Genomic DNA, 17017 nt, shown 5'->3' on the forward strand with positions numbered 1-17017 from the left:
TTTTGGTTTAGTTGGTCTACGATATTGACAAAATAAATAAAAAATATGAGCGCTACACGAACAGCGCACGAAAAGAACGGACGACAAATACACCAGCTGCTTGCCTTTCTCGTCGGTTGTTCTTGTAGAGCTCATATTTTTACAGCTGCTTCCTCCTGTTTGTTCAAACCTCCTCTTAAGAGGTTTGAACATTCGTGAAGCAATTTCAATCTTTGCGAAAGGCGAGAACGGCCTCAGGCATAAGCTTCGTCCAATGCCACACCATGCTCAAGAAAAGTGCAAGTTGTGGTGCAATTCGTAGCTACACCCTCTTTGGAAAGAACTTGATGGCTATGATATAATTCCCCCTTTTCAGGAATGAGTATGCGCACAAGTGGCGTAGATGAAATTCGCACCCGCCGCGGTGGCTCAGTGACTAAGGAGTTACGCTGCTCAGCACGAGGTCGCGGGTTCGATTCCTGACCGCGGCGGCCGCTTTTCTGATGGAGGCGAAAAGCAAAAACGTCCGTGGGTACGAGATTTCGGCCCACTTTACAGATCCCCAGGTGGTCAAAATAATCCGGAGCCCTCCAGTACAGCGCGCCTCATCGCCTGCGTTGCGTCGGCGTGTTAAACCCTACAATCGATCAATCAGCTGAAATTTGCAAGGCACCAGGTGAACGTTCTAACGGTTTGCTCTGCTTTTGGGCAGCTCCGCCACCGTAGAGTGTGCATTTAACGGAATATTGATTGATTGTGGGGGTTTAACGCGCCGACGCAACGCAGGCGATGAGGCGCGCCGTAGTGGAGAGCTCCGGATTAATTTTGACCACCTGGGGATCTTTATCGTGCGCCGAAATCTCGTACACACGGGCGTTTTTGCTTTTCGCCTCCATCAGAAAAGCGGCCGCCGCGGCCGGGAATCGAACCCGCGACCTCGTGCTCAGCAGCGCAACGCCTTAGCCACTGAGCCACCGCGCATTTAACGGAATAATTTTATGACATACGATGCATGAATGGAGGAATGTTTTGTAGGATGCAGACGCCAAACACAATCCATGTACTGGCTATTTGGGTGCATTGGTCGGACACAACAGAAACAAACTACATAGCTGCAATGACAGATATGTAAGACGTGACCCACTCAGCACTCGCGTGTGGTAAATTGCTTGCTCATGCCCTCTCCTTCTCGCCAATGCAGACATTCAGTTCAAGTGCTAGGCATGAATGCTAGTACAGCAATCTTAACGCAAGAGAGTGATTTAAAATGAAGCACTCATAATCCCCAACCAAGTACTGAAAAGCATGAAGTCAACATTAAAACATTTTTCGTTCGTCCGCAGTGTCCACAATGTCTTTGGCACCTCACTGCACCTAGCCTAGCTAGGACTTCGTGCTGTGGAAAGCAAAGATTGGCTCGCTTCCGCACGTGCCTGTTCGTTTAGACCAATAAAAATTAAAGCACGCAGTTGCAAGCAAGCATCAGCAAAGACCAAGGCCGTAGCCATAATTTTTTTTAGAAGGGGTTATGGGCTATAGGAAGGCAGGAGTTTTGCCCAAGGGAACACGAATTCTCGCTTAAGCGCTGCCCGGAAAACTTTCGGAAGAGGTTCGAACCCACAACCCCCCCCCCCCCCCCCCGGCCTTTCGCAACGTTACTGGCAAAGACTGTACCCAAGGTCTGATGAATGTATCACACACGAATGCTCGAGTTCACCGCCCTGCCGCGACACTTTTTTTTTTGTTTTATTTTGGTGCAGTACGATATCGGTCATCCAAACTTATTATGGGCCTGGTACTGGTACTACAACGGAGTTATGGTGGAGTCAGTGACTGCCGAACAGGCAACATGAGCAACACGCTTACAGCAGATACGCGACGCGTTCATCAACCAACAGCTCGACGCAACACTTGACAATCGTGTAAGCACTGTCCACAGCGGCTATGTTGACAGGAACTCGGGCATCAAACAAAACGCCAAAGCGAACCCACCGCTGCAGAAGGGCGCACTTGCGCAATAGTGATAAAAAAACACCTTACCGCAGTGCATAGCTTCTGGGTGCTGTGCGCAGTAACGTTGATGCGCAGTGCCTTCGTGATAAAAGTAAAAACAACAAAAAAAAGGCCCACGGCCCAGGAAGTGACGAAAATGTCTTCATCACGTGACTTTTGGCTGTGTCGTCACGACCTCGATCTGTTGATGGCCGGAGAGAGCGTCCTCCCCCCCGCAGCGCGTCAAGGTTGCTCAGAGAGATAACGACGGCGCATTAGCTCAGACCACGGCCTCCGCGATCGGCTGCCGGCGGCGCGCCGTTGCTCCGGCCGTCCCATTCGGCGCGTCCCCCAGCAAAAAAATGTAATCACGGCCGGGCTGGAGGAGCGGCGGGCGCGCACTTTCATATGAAAGTGCGCGCTCGCCGCTGCTCCAGTCCGGCCGTGATGTAATGCGGCTCACTCCGCAACGTGCCGCGATGTGGCGGTGTTAGCCGATGGTTCCACCGCTCGCCCCGGCTCCTCTGAATGGCTTGGCGGAGATAGCGCGCCGGGGTGTCTTCGCTGTCGTAATTCCTCTTGCCTCCCCTGCGGGCGTTTTGTTTAGATGAAATAAGACTTGGCAATGATTTTATGAAGTCAGCTTGTCTCAGCAGCTTAGAGAAACTTATTTAAATGAAGCAAAGGTGTGCCAGCGATCAACGAAAGGTTGACCATGTTTCAAGCATGGAGCGAGCATACGGAGTGGTACGCAGTACTTTCTCGGAGGTCATTTATAGAGTTATTATAAATAGTTATTTGGGGTGATGAGAACAAGTTTGCAGTTGGCGTGCCATGTTGTTGCAACGGTCGCCTACCAAGCCCCATCGCTCAAGAAACTAACATCCAGGGCACTGCAACGTGATTTGAAATTATAAGCATATATATGAAATTTTTTACCGCACTGACATATTTTCTGCTTGTGTCAAGCACACGCTTTGAGATCCTACATTTGTGAATAAAAATACTGCGTATATATATAAAAAAAGTTTACTGCCGTTCTGTGTGAAAGCTGACCAGCGGCCAGACCAGCAGGGTGCAATCGAAGAAGTGCATGAAACAAACATTGTTTTGTGATTGAACGTATACGGTATACTCCTTAGTTAATTTGTTTAATAATGAAACTTTACAACCATATGAAGCTGTTCGTTTCCCTTACGTAAATGTATTAACTGCAGACGGGAATTCCAACTTCAGCTGTGAACTACTTAGTGGTGGAAAGCAGATAAAACCTGGCGTAATGTTCGAGTCGTTTCCGCTAATAATTGCCATATTTGTTTCGCGATAGTTTTGATAAAACAAAAGATACAGCCGTTGTTTGTATCCATACACTCTCCACATGGCCTTGTAGAGCAGACGGGATTTTTGTAACATTTATAAAGTCACTGTAAACTAATTATGACAATTAAATGAAGCACAGCGTAATGACGCAACCACCCTGGCGACCAATTTTTTAATGATTTCTTAGGACCGAGATGAGATCGACATATACAGAGCAAACGCCAGAGAGTTGGCTTTGCCGCAAGATGCATGCTGTCAACGCGACTTTTTCTACACACCCTGTCGACGTTCGCAGCTACTGATCGGAACCTAGCCTGTAACACTTCCCCTTAAAAACGTTCACAGAGACACTTTGCTTACTTGCAGGAATGCGAATGCATTGTATTTTAAGCTGTGCGATCCTCAATGTAGGTCCGTTGCGGTTGTGTCACCTCCGATTTCGACAATGTCTTAGTCATCACAGGGACTATCGCGGCAGCCGATCGCGGAGGCCGTGGTCTGGAATCTACGTGTAGTAACGGTTGAGGAGGCGTCGATTAGGAACGGCAGCGAGAATTTGCGTCTTTGTCCGCCTTGCCTAATTTTTTGTTCATTTGCATCTTCTACACATGCATCCAGCATAAGAAATAGCAATACCTGTTTGTGTTTTGAACATCATTTAAACGCGGAAAGTTTCGCTCGCGCGGTATTATCGGAAAGGCATAGTCGGTTCCGTGGAGCGTAGGGCGGGACAGCGCATGTGAAATAACCCCGTCTTGTCGCCACCGTAGCTGACATAAAAGCATCACCAGGTGCTTTAATATTACTTTTCATTCCTAAAAGCAGCTATGGCCGTTTATTTTTGCCATACGAAGCGCAAAAGCTGTCAAAAGCCATTTCGCGGACCGGCGCAGCACGGACGGCTACTGCTTGTAACCATCGGCTCCGCGCGCCGCGGTGCGGCGGAAAGCGCCGAAACGGCCCCTTCGAAATTACGCTCTCTCCGGCCGAATGGGACGGCCGGAGCAACGGCGCGCCGCCGGCAGCCTATCGCTATAGTGCCTGGGTATTCTAGGCGTTCTAGGCACTATACTATCGCGGAGGCCGTGCTCAGACTGTCGGCAGAGGCGGCAGAGGGCAGTGCGTGTCCACTGAGTGTAGGGTGCCTCGATGCGCGCCCGCTCTGCGGAGGGTGGCGCCACTCTTTGAAGGGGTCGCCGCCGCCAAGACCGGTTCTCGGGAGGCGCCGCCGCCATTTTCTTGCATCCCACCCCCGCCGACTCCTGCACTAGGCGCGCGAAAAGTGGCGCTCTTCACAAAATCTCTTTGCAGAATGTCTGGGTGCTGCGTTCTCTTGTGTTCTAGCAGCGCTAAAAATCTCTGGAGCATGTTTCGTTTCCTAGAGACCCAAAAAGGCGGCTTCTGTGGACGGTGGAGATCAAGCGGGACAAGCGGCAGCCGACGAAGCACTCCTGCATATGCAGTGCAAGTACCTGGCTTCCAAGCAGTGCAAAATCTATTTGGGGCTATTGTAAGCTTGTCTGTGTGGCTGTTTCTCGATACCAGACGCACGGTTTTACGTGTTTATGTTGGAGGTTTCATCATGCTTTTGCGGCCTTTTTATATTTTGATCGATGCAAACGGACGTGGCCTCTTAAAGCGGGGGGCCGATATAAAACGTGTGGCGCTTTGCATCTTTAGTCATTTCACTTTGTATCACAAAATAAGGCGCTCGTTGTAAAAAGGTGTGCGACCTTTCTCAGTCCCGAAGCGTCACCCCGGCGCATCACGCTTACTTCCCCGAAAGCCCGTTTTTTGGCAGTGTGAATGATATATCCCAAAGCGTAAAACTGCATGCGACGCGTTATGCTCGTGTTTCTCCGTGTTGTCTCAACTTAAGGTCTGTTATAAATCTTGTTGTGCGCAAAAATTATAATATTTAAGACATTTATTGTCGCTTATCATGCCATAAAAGTAGCGCATGGAGGTGTAAAGAAATGTGTCAATTACACCTCTATTTTGTGAATCATGTGCGGATGTGAGCCGATACGCGTGGATGCCGGTTTGTTCGATTTGCTTGATTTCACGTCATTTATTCTTATTTCTCGGGAGAAAAAGGCACCCATATTGACAATTTATCGTGCAGGCTCATTTTGAAGGATTCTGTTTTGAACAAAACCATGCAGATGGATGGAAGGAGCTGAAGCCAAATGCTGTGCCAACGCCTTTCCCAATCAGAGGTCGGCATTTACCATTTCATTCACTGCGTGTTTTCGTATAAGTGCGTACATTACTTTAAAAATCGGTCCAAAGCAGCGAAAGCCACCCGGAGACAGAACGCAGCCTGAGCCCACATCCAACAATGAAGAGGTGGACAACCCCGCTGAAAAACTTCACGCATCATCAGACAGCGGAAATCCTCCCCGAGTCAACTCACAAGAGACGCCATCGGTATCACAAGAGACGGTATCACAAGAGACGTCATCGGAAAACCCCCAACTCAACAACCCAGGTGTCGAAGCTTTGAATGCCGAAATTCCAAACTCGACAAATAAAACTCTCACAGCTAGTGAGACACAAAGGGATTGAGCTGAGTTGAAAAAGCAGATGGTAGACCGGGAAAGAAGATACACCGCACTTCCAGAACATCACACACATGCTGAGAACGCAATTCAAAACCTCAAAGAGCAAGTTCGAAAACATTCGAGCGTAATCATCATTACCTGTGTTATAACTGCAGTGAAGTGTGTTTGTATCATTTTGTACATAATGTATTATGTATCAGCAGTGGAGGATGTCGTTCATCACTTTGTGCATAGTGTATTTTTGCTTCAAGGTATTAAATGATTTTCCTACATCCGTGTACGCCTTTATGTTTAGATTGCAACCCAAGGACGCTGGTTCGATTCTCGACCGCGGCGGCTGCTTTTCTGATGGAGACGAAAATACAAAACGCCCGTTTGTTCGAGATTTCGGCGCATGTTAAAGATTCCTAGGTGGTCAAAATTAATCCGTAGCTCTACACTACGGCGCCTCATCACCTATGTAAAGTAGGCGCTTTAAACCTCACCAATCAATCAATCACGTTCAGATTGCACAGTGCATGCATGACACACTTTGCCGCCAGGCAATCCTATATATGTAAGTACTGAATAATAGTTTCAGTGGCTGTAAGCGTGCCGGACATTCGCACTTGAATATGCAGCAGTTCCCTTCCTTCGTGTACTCCGCCTACTTTCTGCTATGTTTATATATAAACGCAACGACAGCAAATTCACAGCGCCGGTATGACACGACTGCGTGAAGTTTTCCGCCGTGTCACCTATCGTAAAAAAAGAGAGGCATTCACCATACCTTCGCTTATCACCTCATAATAGAGAATCCTTCACCAAAACCTTACTCTTCTGTTCATCTACGCTAGAAAAAGAATGTATATCAAAAGTAAAGCCAAATCAAGCCCACACTGTTATACCCGTGCCACACGTACACAAAAAATGGCATTAAGTGTTTAAGGCCTTAAGATAACAAATGTCATTAATTGGGCGGGCCGTGCTACACGCGAAAACGCAAAGGCATTAAATGTGTTAGGCATGATGGTGATCATGACCAAAAAGAAAAATTCACTCATATTTTAGAAGTCTTTAATGTAGAAAAAAACGCCTTAGAAGCGTTAAAACTGTTTTTTTTTTCGAAAGAAAATTTTATGAGAAATAGTGTTTGCTTAAAAATGGTGGGAGCAGTTTCTAAAAGTGGCTTCAGCATGCCGTCGCCGGCCAGGGGTAGCCAAATCCGAAAAATTTAACACGAAAAGTAACGCGATGTTCTTACTTTTTCCTCTGTTCTAGTGAACTTCGTCTTCTTCAAAACTTCGCCACCAATTGTGCACAAAAAATTGTCATATTTCGAAGTGTAGCTACATTTCCGCGTCAACACTCTGGTGCTGAGAGTTTCGGTGGCTTCATTTGGTGCTCATCGCGTTCGAGAGTAGGCAGATTTAAGGCGTTCGCGAAGGTAAATGAGTTGTGAGGAACTCCTTAAACCAAAATGACATTAAAGCGAATGGCATTTGATTTTTGCGTGTAGCAGCAAACGAATGGCATTAAAACTTAAGGCATTAAGCATTTAATGTCATTTTTCGTGTACGTGTGGCACGGGTATTAGCGAGACCAGCACTATCAAGGCGCGTCACGCAGCAAACGCGCGCCCCGCGCCTAGCGGATGGAAGAAAATGGCGGTCGCGCTAGCAGACGACGCGGTTGTCCTCACCCTCAGCGGAGCGGGCGCGCATCGAAGCACCCTAACTGAGTGCGATAATGTGCCGGCGTTTGTTTTGGAGATCTCGGCGGAGCGTTCGGACGGTTCAAATTCACGGGAGGCCTTGGGAACGGCTACCGGCTTGAACGTGAACATTACGCGAGATAGCGACTTTTCGCAGGAATGCGTAACCGATGAGATTATCGAGAGGCCGCACAAGTGCGCTGAAACGGAAGTTGTTTCTTCGGACGGTAGTGCGGAAACGAGCGACGTGGTGGGAAAGCCTGCAGCCGAGGCAGCGAACGGTTTGCACGGTTCAGTTGGGAGTCGTGACGATCTCGCCACTGAGCAAGCCGATTCCGTCCTGCCACCAGCTCAGGTAGCTGACCTCGAGCAACGGCCAGCCGAGCTCGTAGAGATTCAGGTGTCTATGGCAGCTGAGCCGTCTTTTGAGACAGAGCAGCCTGATTGTAGTGTAGTTCTGGCAGTGAGGAAGCAGAACGGGAACACGCTTCGGGCTTCGCGTGCTGAGGCTGCCGCCGTAAGCGCGAGGGACGACGAGGTAGTGACTGTACGAAGCTACCCGGTGTCTAAAGAGCTCGTCGTGTCCGTGTCACTCCCAGCTAATTCTCCCGACGATAGGCCAATATGGGCTAAGCTAGTTGAGATTTCGGTGGCGCCTGTGGCTGAGCCGAAGTCGGGAACCGATCAGCCTAGAGGAGAGAACGTAAACACGTTCCGATGTTCGCTTGCCGTACGCGTTGGTGAATAAGCGAGCAAGAAGGATAGAGGGAAAATTTCCGCACGTACTTGTGGCGCGTGTTTCAGTGCGGGCACGCCCAGAGGATCGCGCCAAGGGAACGCCGCCTCCTAGAAGGAGTGCGCGCCTTACGTTCGAACGCTGGAAAATCTCGCTCGCTGCTCCGTGCGCTCGACCTTTGTCGAACAAGACGACCGGTGTCTTTTCACGCGGTCGCAGCGGTCTCTTTCAGAGAACGGGTGCACCTAAAGTACGTTATAGGAGGGGAAAAGCTCGGGGCATTGACGAGAGCTCAAATCGCAGCTCTCTGCGCGAGAAGTGGCCTGTAGACGCCTGACTTTCTCAAGTTCATTGTTTTTCCTGGAGCAGGTTTCGCCCTTTACGATTACGTTTCTTTTTGTGTGGGACATTTCCAATCAAGCGAAATGTCACCTTTCATGTTTGTCACTTGTCTAAAGTACTGCTGGGCCATAATATAACTAGAGTAGTTATTTATTAGCGTATTTTATCGCAACTAAAAGCCTGGCACAGCTTCAGTGTGGATTTGTCTGCGCACTTGCCGGCGATGCGGTTGTGTCTTCCTGTGTTGTTCTGTTGCTTGCCTGACCAAGCCAGAGACGTTCTTGGGGAGCCACTACTCGTCCAGTGACCCGCCCGGTGAAGCTCCAGCACGGTGTCGTACAGACAAGGCCTGGAGTCGAGCGTCTGCCGAGCACTTCACTTCGACAGCATCCCTCCGGACAACGGTTGAAGACCCTTGTCCATCGGGATCTCGGACCCCCGGCGGAGAAGCTGTTAATGGGCCAGCGCCGCCGTACTGTCCCGCATCACTCCTCGGCTGTGCAGCGAAGCCACTCGTGCGCCTTTGAAAACACGCGCCACCATGTCGGCAACAAGTTGCGACAAAGCCGCGTCAGACGCTTTGCTCTCGGCAAAACTGCGGCGGCTGCCTGCAAGGCTCGTCTCCACGCTCTAGTCTTCAAGGACACCGAGACCCCATCGATCGCAACGGAGTCCTCCTCTCTCCCCTCTCTCGGACTCAACGTGCCCGAGGCTATGAACGGCTTACGAACTCTGGAAAGAGTGTTGTGTGTGTCTGTGACTTTCGCGGCGTGTTCCAGCCTGTTGCGTTTGACCGTTATCGCTTTTGGGTATAAATAGAGCTGCCCAAGCAAGCGCCCAAGCGTTGTAATTCATTCCTGTTAGAGCAACGAATCGATGTTGTCGCTCTGCTCGAGTCCTGTATTGTAACCTCGCCCGTCGGGGCATTGTTCTTTGGCTTCGGCTCACCTCTCGCTATGAAGTAAACAGTTACGTTAGCCTACGGCTTCTGGACTTCTTCGCGGCTGCAACAGCGGCTGGCCGCTCGCATCATACACGCTACCACTCGTATGTCGGAGGCCACGGAGCTCGGATCGGGTGCCCCCTCCCGGTCGCAACAGCGCGAACAAAAGATTGTTTTTTTTTCTCAGGAAAAACTTGCAAAAACGCTCATTTATTGCTGTATCATTCTGTATAACTAAAAAGATACACAAACAGGCTTCGTTTATGTTGAGGAACAGAATTTTAACAGGTCAGGCAGGCCGATTCCCGATCATAGCATACTCTTTCTATAGCCTTGTAATCGGTGTCGTGCATGAGCTCGCGTCATCCGCAATGATCGTGTTGGCGCGGTATTTCTTTGTGTCGGGCCCGCGGAGATTTCGTCCACGTGGAAGAAATCGAACCTCTGTTAGTCACGCAGGCGTAATTATTATAATCATCGTATAAATTACGTCCTATAAATATAAATGTCCGTATTCTACCTGTTTCCTCTTATTTTTACGGAATAGCAATTGCTCAGTTTAAGCCAATCCTTGCAGCGCGTTATTTGTTTTTAGCAATAAACAATGATGAGAAGTTTGAATTCCCCTTCGCGCCCTACTTGTTACTTACCCCTGCTCCATTTATATGTCCCATTTGTACTTCAGCCTTAGTAATGTCGCTCAAAAACAGTCACTATTAAGAGCAATCATGAATTTTCTACTCGTCGTGCTAGTCGCACTTTTCTTATGGAGTTGCTGAACAAATGTGTACTTTTTTTACGGTGAGCTGTCCACAATGATGTGAAGATATGACTCAACACCGATCGAGGCACCTTATTTCTATACTCTTCCGCTTTTTTCTTTTTTTTAAGTGCACTTTATAAGCGACCCCAAACCATCCACCGCCGGCGGCGGCGGCGTCCGCAGTGCTCCTCTATATTTAAAAAAGAAACAGCATCCGGCGCCAGGTTTCGATCCGAGGACTTTGCGGCCGCAGCGCGACGCTCTACCGACCAAGCCACGGACACGACGGTGATATCAGTGTTAGTGACGCGCCTTATATCTTTAACGCATTCAAACTACGTCGTCAGCGGCGTGCGTTGGCGACTCAGCGGCGTTATAGCGGCTTGATAACTGCGTGGTGTACACGTGATACTACAAACCCGATGGAAGAGATGGAAGAGAAGGCGGCGAGGCGGTGGGCTGCGGGGGCCGAGCGCAAGCGTCGCAAGCGGGCCGACAACCGTGCATTCGCACTTTCACATTCTCCCCCTCGGGGAAATGCGGGGGAATTTTTTTTTCATTCACTTTTCCTAAATTTGGTAACGCGTACGACGTATACACGCAAAAATTTCTTGGCGGCGTGCATCTGACACATATGGATTTCTTGAGGACAGACTGGACTTAAATAACTGTAAGCGGTCGCTTTTGTTGGATATCGACGCGTTTCCGTGCAATCCAGTCCCCGTGAAATTTATGAACGTGTGCGCCCGTGAAATTTATGAACGTGTGCGATGAAGCGTCGCTGTGACATTGGCGCGACAGTCGATCACGCTTTGAAAAATCGCTACATCCGGTGTAAATCAGATCCGTGTAAGTGTCATCCGCTAGATCCGTGCAAATGTCACCCGAATAATAGCGTATTTTAAGCACAATTTCACTGATGTACGAAACCAACTTCACGATTTTGCGAATGCGCTCTTAAAAATCTGTCAACGGTTCCTACCAGCCCGTGCAGGTCGTGTCGCTCATACAATTGGTATGGCCGATTGTCTCATCTTATGGTGTGATTTAGTTATTTTAGGAACCCACCCTGGTGGCTTGTTGTGCTTCTGAGCCCAAGGACGCGGGTTCGATTCCAGACCGCGGGAGGCCGCGGCAGCCGTTTTTTTTGTGTGTGTGTGTGGAGGCGAGAAGCGAAAATGCCTGTGTGTTCTAAATTTCGGCGCTCGTTAAATAGATCCCCGGGTGGTCAAAATTAATCCGGAGCCCTCTACTACGCCGCGCCTCATCGCCTGTATAGCGTCGGCGTGTGGAACGTCATAATCAATAAAATAAGATATTTTAGTGCGATTTTAACACATCATTAAACTTAAGAAGCAAAACACAGCTGCTGCGCACCGATAAAGCCGCGGGCAGCATTCACCCTCGAATGTGCGTTGTCACGTATGGCCAGCTATCGGGCTGTTTTCGTGAGTCTTTTACAAATGCCGGTCGCGTGCGTTTTTGTCCATGTGTATGCCGCATATATCCAGGAAACTGACCGAATACAGTGCCTGCTATTTAACCCAACGCGCGCATGAAATGGACGGCGCATGCAGCATGTTCCGACGTCAGTGCATGCGTGAGGCACGAATCAGAACTTGGGTTTCATTGCCTTCTGTTATTTCGCACTCATTATTTGCCGAATAAATAAATAAACTGGAATTACAACAAAAAAATAAATTTTATGCCATCGTCAAATAGTATCGAATTTACTGTACTCCGACTTGGCTTCCTATTTCCTATATTGCCGCTCACTTCACCATGTACATACCGAAATTTAACGCGGCCTCTTTACAATGCAGATGTGTTCTTTTGGGGAACGTGCACCATATGGAAAGACAAACTGATCGGGTATACGCCGTGCTTTTCATTCTATGTGTTGGTCGTATCTTTAAGAGCTTCGCGCAGATACAACTAGCTTTTTTCATAACTGCCTGAAAACAGCACCCAGAAATGACTTCCCAACTTTCATTTCCTATTGTTGAAACATTGCGCGTTTTTCTTAGGCAGTAGATTACGGCTGTATTATAAAAAGGTAATCATGAATCGACAAGGGAAACTTCCAGTTCCATTTGGCCCTTGCAGGCTCGGGTCTCCCAGAATATGTATGCTAATAAAGTATTATTATTATTATTTGGCTAAGTTTTCACAAGCGTCTCGCACTGTTAACGTTCTCTCTTAAAATTTTTACTTATGTTTTTTATTGGTTAGGTGTAATATGTGGTGTACGTTGTCATTAAGGGGCATTCTAGCGATCGCGCGATTGAAATGGCGACCTTTGGAAGCAGCCTATTTAGGCCCCTTTAAAGCTTGCATGGCCGCATTGTTTTTATGGCGCCGCCTGTATATCATCAGACAAAAATACAGTGAAATCTCAATATAACGAACTTCTGGGGACCGCGAAAAATTGCTCGTTATTCTGAAAGGTCGTTGTAGCGAAAATCGCAAAATTAAAGACAACAAATAGTATTCCAATGCCTAAAACGACCTACGCGTACAGCAGTGCATCCTTGAAGTCATTTTTCTCAAAAAATGCACAAGTGATCATGAAACAATGCACGTTTATTTAAAGTAGTTGGCTATTTTCTTCAGGTGCATGCAGCACAAGCTTCATAGCACGAAGGACTACAACTCTTCCACATTCCTGCGGACTGGTGGCCATGCGGTTTTTCCCGGAAATGTGCGGAGTTTTTGTATGCTGTCCAGCACATCCGCAGTCGTCACGAGCTCGTCGTAGTCTTCGAGTGCTGCCACTGCCCCCTCAGAGGCATCGTCGTTCATGCCGTCTTCGCTGCCTTCTTCATTCTGAACGCTCACGCTCTGGAGAATGACCTCTGTTGTCAGCTCCGCTGATGTTCGTAAAGATCCAGCAAGTCACCTGAGCAGCGGCGGAACGTAGAAAAACTTGGGGTGGGGCGCGAATAGCGTGGCCGCGGCTTTCTGGACGGAGAAGGCCACACATGCTTAATTTTTTGTCTTCTCCTCACCTTCTTTTTTTTTCTCTCTCGCATATACTCGCGCATTCCGAGGAGCAAGCTGCAAGACGTCCTCTTCTGCGCTACGCTTTGCCGTGTCGTCTGCTAGCATATGCATGCTCCGGTTGTCGCGATTGTTTAACGGAAACCTAAGAATCTTCGGCCTTGAAAATATGAGTTCGTAGTACTGAGGCGTTGTTAACATGGCACGGAACTAAATAAAATGATCGTTATTTTGAAAAGTTCGCTATTCTGAAGTACGTAGTAGTGAAATAATTTTACATTAAAACTATGAGCAGTCGGTGGGGGATTCATTAAATGCTCGTTAATCTGAAAAGTTCGTTAATGTGGTGTTCGTTGTACCGAGATTTGACTGTAATCTAGATAGAAGGCTCAAACATTTCCTTGTTGCTAGGTCCTCATAATTGTTTGAAAAAATTAATTTACTGGGGAAATTTTATATGCAAGCTAAAAAAACTTTTGTGCATCATACTGGGGAGTGCAAGCCATACATGTCGCCAGCTAATTACAATCGTATGCGTTTTCCTTCCAATTGCCGCAGCAATTACACTTGATTCATGAGACAGATTCAAACTCAAAGTTCATGTTCTTTAAATTGCCCCCTTCGTGCGAAATTTAGTCACTTCCCTCTGATCAGCGAACATTCCGACTAGTCCACACCTTGCACCCTTGTTTGAAATAAACAACATGAATTGGGCTGTTTTATATTTCAACTTCCCCATAAACATTTTACCTACCTCGAGCGCCAAAGTAGAGAACCATCATGCATATTGTAACAATAAAACAAAACAAAGACCTAACCCTGACACTCACTTTCCAGCCGATACTGCCTGTACGAAAGCTCATTGGCATATTTCAAGGATATTTTCTCATAATACAAACGAACCTGACTTCCAAGTAACCTGAAAACTAACTTCCCATTTTTGCTTTTGTTCCGTTCCAATAGCATTGCACACACTATCTTCAGATTTTTCCTGTTGTAATGTTTATTCGTAAGGGGCTCCAATGCATCGAACACTTGTCGCGTTCTGCTTGGCGCGAAACGAAATACAGGGCGCCAGGCGTTCTCAGAAATTTCGGGGTGCTGGGAGAGGCACGACGTCTCGCGCGTTCCTTTCTCCCTGCATGCCTTATTTTTTTGTTTTCGTCGTCGCCCCGTCCCTTCTAGAGTGTGTCGCAAAGGAAGTTTTAGCAGCCGCGGTAAGGTGGCTAGCCACCTTAGCCGCGGCGCGAAGTTGGGGAGGGCCGAAAAAAAAAAAGGAAAACGCACGTCCTTGGCCAACGTCCTACCCTCCTCTCACACGCGCACACGTGCGCGCGTTCCCTGCAGAGCGGACCCCTCCTGTTCCCGGAGCGGCTAAAAGGAGGAAAGAAATCCTTGGGTCACGTGATCAAAACGTGACGTCACTGGGCTTGTTTTTGAGCGCCTAGGGACAACGCCGAAGTAGGCGCAGCATTTCCCTGGGTCCCCCGAGTGAACGATTTGAGTACCCAGCGTGTGTTTGTGTTGATTGCTGCCAAGTGAAGCTGCAGATGCGTGAATATACCGTGAATGCTAGTATTGGTGCGATCTCCGTATCCGACATACCTACTACGACATTTCAAGAGAGACTTGCAGCCTGAGCCATCGCCTCCTGTACCTGAGCTCAGCGTAGATCAGCCATGCCGGTCTCCGGCGTTTGCAGTCACAGACATGGAAGAGCGGAAAAGAGGGCATCGATGCGCTCATTTTCCCAGCAAGGTCAGTAACATCGCTATGTTATGTTTGTTGTAGTTTTTGTGTTTATACCACTGTACTGTGTACCCTAAAGCTGCGTGAATTCTTGCTTACGTGGCCGCCTAGCTCGGCCTCCTAGCTGTATTGTGATGTTAACGATTTTGGTATAATATTGAATCAAATTTAGCGTGCGCTGCATACTTGGGCGAGGAACAGACACAATGGAAAACGACAAACCAGACGTTGGCGCGCAAACCAACACCTGCTTCGTGTATCCAACGTAGTACGTGTGGTTTCTTTTCCCGCTCCCTGTTTCTCGCCCGAGTATGCAGCACACGCTCAATTCAAATTACGATGCTGTGTCCTTTCACACTCCGGCCGCAGTTTCAAGCGTTTCGTTGTTCCTTTTGTGTAGGAGCCCATAACATTGCTCAAGTTTGATCGAACCGGTGGCGTGTACTCCCCGAAGCGCTGTCCTGGATGTGTGAGGTGCAGTGCCTCGATCGTAAGTATGCGTGTGTTTGATAGCGTTAATCTCGCGAGTATGCCGTGTGCACGCATCAACGTTCTAGCTCTTCGGGCAGTTAAGTTGCGTTGCGGGAGATGAATGGAAAACGTCGCTTCTGTGCAGAGAACGTAAGGATATCGCGGCCAAAGGGAAAAACAAAAGCGTGAAATCGTGAGCCAAAAAAGACGGAAGAGGGAGAGAGAAAGGATAGACCAAATGACAGCGGCAGAATCAGATCGTCCAAGGGGCTGTGAAGGTTAAGCGGCATTTTGGGCCCTTTATGAGGAGGCACCAGGAGCAACTGTCAGTAAAGTGTACATTGAAGGTGAATGGAAGAAGCTGCATATGGGACAAATAGGATGTGGCAGGGCATAAAGCCACTGAAAATTTGAAAGCACACAAATAACGCGTACAGGCAGGAGGGACACACCACAGCCTCGTCAAACAAAGGGTGGCACCCACACTTTTTATCATGTGCAGGAAGATTTGCACCCGTTGATTTCGTTACCGTAAACAAGTGCTCTCCGAGATGGACGCTTCGACGGCGTCCTGTCTGGCCCACATACACGGACTTACATGACAACGGAATTCTGTAAACCATGCCAATCGTACAATGAACTAAAGGCTGCGCAAGTTAACACTGCACTCGTTCCTCCCTTTACTTCAATAATCCTTGTTATTAACAATGCGGCAGAGATTGCCCACTTCTGCTTTTGCAGAAAACACAAAACAATGTGCTGTATGTGTGTTCTTTTTCTTGTAGTCGGTTGTCCTGTGTGGTCTTATTCCACGTCGCCATCTTTTACGCATTTTGTTTTTCAAAGATGTATTATTAGCCTGCCCAACTTTCAGTTGTGCTGACACAGCATTTAATCCTGTTCCTGCAGCATCTGCATAGGAGGGCTTCCAGTGGAAAAAAAGAAGTGCTTAGACTTGGCCCCTACGATGTTGGTGCAGGGCCTGGAGAGCAAGGCTTGGTCTACATCCTTTCTGGGTACCCATGGAAAGCAGGTGAATGCCTCCACAAGTGGGTCGTTTTGTGGTACACTCGAAATTAGCCGCAGACAGACTGTGTCTGCTCGCAGACCACCCTGGTAGTATGACAACCAAATATGTAGCTGTGTCCTAGTTACTGACGGGAAGACTTAACAAAAAATCAACTGCCCATCTGTTGAAACGACAAAAATGGGGGATGTGAAGCTTTCCGAAACCAAGTCCAACACCAAATTAACCAGCCCAGTACTGAACACCTGTTTCTTATTGGGACGGTCTGATGCGCTGCAGTTGTGCTCTCTAGAGCTTTACTGATGCAGGCAATCCATGACCTTCTGTAGTGTACAACCATTGTCGTTAGATGGAGGTGTACATTTCCTGTGTAATTTTCCACTTCTATGCAAATCCAGATTGCTTCGACTGTGCTGGAATGACGCAATGGGATAGATG

At 48.2% G+C, this 17017-nt stretch overlaps 1 long non-coding RNA gene across 1 annotated transcript; it reads left to right on the forward strand.

Moving 5' to 3' along the window:
- The first annotated feature begins 14702 nt into the window (after positions 1–14702).
- On the forward strand, positions 14703–16719 carry LOC144140526 (uncharacterized). The gene is made up of 3 exons (XR_013316353.1): positions 14703–15090; positions 15482–15571; positions 16462–16719. It is a non-coding gene; the product is annotated as an uncharacterized LOC144140526 (long non-coding RNA).
- The last annotated feature ends 298 nt before the right edge of the window (positions 16720–17017 follow it).

Source organism: Haemaphysalis longicornis, unplaced genomic scaffold (genome assembly GCF_048455015.1).
Source record: "Haemaphysalis longicornis isolate Haplotype H1 unplaced genomic scaffold, Haemaphysalis longicornis Haplotype H1 scaffold_1, whole genome shotgun sequence".
In the NCBI taxonomy this organism is placed as follows: domain Eukaryota; kingdom Metazoa; phylum Arthropoda; class Arachnida; order Ixodida; family Ixodidae; genus Haemaphysalis; species Haemaphysalis longicornis.